General features: G+C 40.8%; 1 pseudogene; it reads left to right on the top strand.

Moving 5' to 3' along the window:
• The first annotated feature begins 2,537 nt into the window (after positions 1 to 2,537).
• On the top strand, positions 2,538 to 2,644 carry LOC133363491 (5S ribosomal RNA; annotated as a pseudogene).
• The last annotated feature ends 2,349 nt before the right edge of the window (positions 2,645 to 4,993 follow it).

The raw sequence follows: 4,993 nt of genomic DNA, 5'->3' as shown, positions 1-4,993 counted from the left end.
ATGTATCCAATATTCCAATCCTAAATGCATTGATTACTCATAAGAAAATTCCTCCTGACAGAGGACATATTTTTGGAAATTTACAGGAAAAAGTCTGTAGTGTTACAGGAAAAATTCAAAATGCTCCCCCTAATAATTAGAAGATGGCATCTGCTGTCCCAAACTTCCTCCTCCAGGACTGCTGTCAGAGACACTGTGGGACATTGGCTCCTTCTTGCACTGAAGTGTTGAAATGCAGTCTATCACATTGAATGTATTCCTGTGATCTGTTGCTGCAACCAGTCTTTCAGTATTGCCATGCTGGTTGCTTTGTACAAGACCTGTTAATATAGGTCTGTCACCTTCTCTGTACTAGGGCCTGAGAGTAGATATTATGGGAACAAGTCATGCTGCAGTACCTATCACTTTCTCAAATACAAATCCATTGTTCAGATACAATATCCTTTAAAAAAAAAAAGCCGCCTCCTTTACTTACCACTGCATAGTCCATTATTTATTTAACAATATTTGTATATTTATTTTATATTTATTTCAAAATATTTATATGTATTCATCAGAGCATATATTCATTTTTATATATTCGTCCTGAGTAATACCACATTGGTTCACAACAATCCTGATATCACTTTCCAACTGTAATGTTTCTCAAACCAGATTTACAGTCTGGTGAGGTTGCCCCCTTTTTAGTTACGATGCTGTATGCACCTAGGGTGCCATTCTTAGCTACACTGCAACCCTGGAACTCTCTTTCCATAGAGACCAAACATCTCTAGGAAGCATTGTAAGAATTTCCTGTCTTGGGTTGGCATTTGGTGTGAGGGATTCATGCTGGTGGCTTTGAGGTTTTAACACTTTATAGTTTGTCCATGTTTAATTCATGTTAACATGGCTCTTTTGCATGTCTTAAACATAGCAGTTTGCATCCAAAGATATGTACTCAGCTGGCATTTTTGGCTTTACTTCCACAAATGGCAGACACACACACACACCCCACACACACACTATATCTCAAGCTGCTTGACAGCACAGCCTGTGCATGTTTACTTGGAGGTAGGGACGGGCAAATCTGTCAATATCAGTTTCTCATTTTTCCGATCTTAAACTCAGTTCTCCTATTTCCACATCAGTTTGCAATTTAAAAAAAAGTCTTCATGAAAATTCAGTAGCATTGTAGTTTTCCTAGTATATACATCTTTGAATGCAATTTTGCCTAATATACACATTTTTGCAAAACAATGTTCCCTTATATAATGTATTTTGTATGCTATTTTCAGTCATATATGCATTTTAATCCACAAAATATGTGCATTTTTGTACACATTACTTGGCTGGAGAACTGCATTGCAAAATTTGGAGAAGTGCAATTTTTGAAGGGTGGCATCTGAATTAGGTAGGTTTGCCTATAAATGCTAATTGAATCAAATTTCTACCCCATCTCTACTCAGAAGTAAGCACTCTTGAGTTCAGTGAGGCTCACTCCCTAGTAAGTTTGTTTAGGACTGCAGCCTAAACTTGCTTAGGTCCAGACTACACCTTGAAAAGGAAACACCTCCGAACCACATGGCTCTAGTACACATGTAGTTGAAAAACATGATGTCATCACAATAGCACGTCCCACTCCCCCTGCCCTCAAGCAGAAGCCAATGAAGCAGAGCAGTTGTAGTGGGAGACATACTAATGATATAATCACATCACATATTTTCAATAGGATGTGCCCCATATTGCAAAGGAAGGGGGGGCTTGAAGTTGCCCATTAACAGTGAGCACCTGGACAACAGATTGAGCAAATACTCAAAATTCTCTTGGTTACAGCCTTGAGCTGTATTTCTATTTGAAATACAATATTTATTTTATTTATAAATTTGCATCTATACATATAAACTAGCATATGCAAATCTATGCCCCCTTTCATCCACTTTTTGTTGTTGTTGATGTACGCCCTCTTTTTGGCAGTGCAAGTGTATACCCTAATTTTCAGCTATATGATACCAAGGGGAGATATAGGTCAATTATGTCAACACATCTCCCTGTGATTGGTAATTTGGGCCACACTTGCAAAAACGAGTGCAGAGGTTTAACACACATGTCCAAAGCAACATTGGGCACATGGAATTACTTTCATTTGCATAAATGCATTGTTATCAACCTAAGGCCTCTAGGAATATATGTGTACTAGCTTTTTTATACCACCCATCAAAACCAGTCCTCTGAGCGGTTTACAAAACATTAAAAATCAGTAAAATACAGAATACAACCAAAAATAAACTCAAACTATGACATTATATCTATAACACCAGTGTGGGTTTTGACCTATAAAGTCTTATGCGACTCAGGACCCCATTACTTTAAGGACCACCTCTCCCTACATGAACCCACCTGTTCATCATCTGGGGCTCTTCTTTTTGTGCTCCCTCCGAAAGGTGCAGAGGGTAGAAACATGACAATGGGGCTTTTCAGTGGTGTCTCCCCGATTGTGGAATACTCTTTTCAGGAAGATGCACCTGGCGCCATCGTCATCAACTTTCGGGGCCAGGCAAGCCTACGGCCATACTACTCTGAACACGCCTGATCTCAGAAGCTAAGCAGGGTCAGGCCTGCTTAGTACTTGGATGGGACTGCCTGGGAATACCAAGTGCCGTAGGTTTAGAGGAAGGCAATGGTAAACCACCTCTGAATACCTCTTACCATGAAAACCCTATGAATATATCCAAAAAAGATTCATAGGGTCGCCATAAATTGTAATGGACTTGAAGGCATATAACAACAAAAACAAAGGGCCAGGCAAATAACTTCCTGTTCACCCAGGCATTTGATTCTTAATTGGCTCATATGGTATGATACCTAAACCTGTATTGGTGTCATTTTTTAGTAGGGTAGGGTAGGATTTGTCCATGTTTGGTTATTGCAGGGTGAGCACTTTTAATCAATTGATGTCCTTTTTCCTTTTCATGTATTTTAAATTTTGTATCTTGTAGGCCAGGTGTTCCCAAATGTTTTCCCCGTGGACCACTTGAAAATTGCCGAGGGTCTTGGCGGACCACTTCATTAAATACACAGTTGGGAGGGGGGCAGGGGAAGGAGATGTTGCATCTCCTCCCCCCTCCCACAAAAAGCATGGGGGGCACAATTTGTGGGGTGTTGTTTTGCAAGAGCCTTCCCCACAGGGATGCTTTTGACAAGCAGCATCCATGGGATGGAAGCCTCCCCACCCCACTCGGTTGGGGAGGAAGGAAACGAGCATCCCTGCAACCAACCTGCAGGGGCTTCCCCGCCCCCCCATCTGGTTTAAATCCCAGATTAAAGATGCAATCAGGAAGGGGATGGTAGAGAGGCTGCCATTCCTCTTTCCTCCCCTGCAATCATTTGTTTAATCAGGGTTTAATACCCTAATTAAACATGCAATCAGAGGGGGAAAGGGGAGGCTGAGCAGAAGGAGCTTTCAAAGGATCATCAACCTTCCTGCTCAAGCCCTGCCCCCTGACAGTCCTGGATCGCTCTGAGTGGAGGCTGAGCCCTTCAAAGACACACCAGCATGGTTGTCTGTGGGCCATGCTTTGGGAACCTCTGATGTACACTTTTACAACTTTAAGTTGCTTTGAGGCATTTTTCTAGTAAGCGACAACTAAACTCACTAAATAAGTGTAATACCACCACCATCACATTAGAATTCAGATTGGAACTGACTCTGAACATCTTTAGAAAGACATTTGGGAAATTATTAGTAAATATGTGGGTGTTCCATTCGCACATTTCACTTTGTTTTCATGCTAGAAGCTTCTCTCTGCTAAGAAAGCAAAGTTATGGATGAAGGGATTATCTAGACCTCAGCAAGCCAGCTTCCAGAATTGGCCATGCAGTCTTTACATCATAGAGAAAAATACTGAGTCATGCCTGTGTCCACCCACAAGGTTCTTACAAAAGTAAAAGCTGAAGTGAGTCAAGATCCACCCACACAATGTTGGAAGAAAATATGAGCCTCGCAGTCGTGTCCCCTTGCTGCACAGACTGTTAGCAAATACTAGCTGCACAAAAAGAATTTATCTCCCAAGCTGGGCCTACGCACAGACGTTCTTGAAAAAAGTAGGGTGATTTCATCTCATTCATTGCTATATTTTGATTATGCATGAGAAAAGGAGATGGGGGGGGCAGGAAAGAGAAGAACCACTTTTACTAAAAAACAAAATAAAATGCCATCTTTGTATGAGAAATGAAAGGCCCAGTTTGAAACTTTAGAGAGGAAGCTAGAGCCAAAGTTCCAAAATATCTTAATCTCTGAGAAGTAACATTGGGCCAGCACTCAACAAGAATACAGTTCTTTTGAAAGTATGTTTAAACTGTAATAGTCCCTATGTCATTGTGAATGTTGCCCAATTTTTAACCATTGTTATTGGCACTAGGGCTACAATGCTTGCTGATTAGCAGTTTATAGAGCAACTGCTGACATCCTCCTCTTTAGTTTCAGCATTGCCCCCTTTAGAACTCAGGGGGATGGGGCAAAACTACTTATTATTATTATTTATTATTTATTTAATTTGTATCCCACTCTTCCTCCCAGCAGGAGCCCAGGGCGGCAAACAAGGCACCAAAAACACTTTAAAACATCATAAAAAGAAATCTTAAAACACATTAAGACAAAAGAGCGTTAAAAACATTTTAAAAACTTTTTTAAAGGGTTAAAAACATTATTAAAAACATATTAAGCAATTTTGACACAGACCGACAGGGATAGCTCTCAACCTAAAAGGCTTGTTGAAAAAGAAAAGTCTTCAAAAGGCGCCGAAAAGATAGCAGAGATGTTGCTTGCCTAATATTCAAGGGGAGGGAATTCCGCAGGGTAGGTGCTGCCACACTAAAGGTCCGTTTCCTATGTTGTACAGAATGAACCTCCTGATAAGATGGTATCTGCAGGATGCCCTCATCTGCAGAGCGCAGTGATCGACTGGGTATGTAAGGGATAAGATGGACTTTCAGGTATACTGGTCCTGAGCTGTAT

The sequence above is a fragment of the Rhineura floridana genome, chromosome 8 (genome assembly GCF_030035675.1).
Source record: "Rhineura floridana isolate rRhiFlo1 chromosome 8, rRhiFlo1.hap2, whole genome shotgun sequence".
NCBI classification, from domain to species: domain Eukaryota; kingdom Metazoa; phylum Chordata; class Lepidosauria; order Squamata; family Rhineuridae; genus Rhineura; species Rhineura floridana.
Note: the sequence above shows the minus strand (reverse complement) of the source record. Positions and strands in the feature narration are given on the sequence as shown.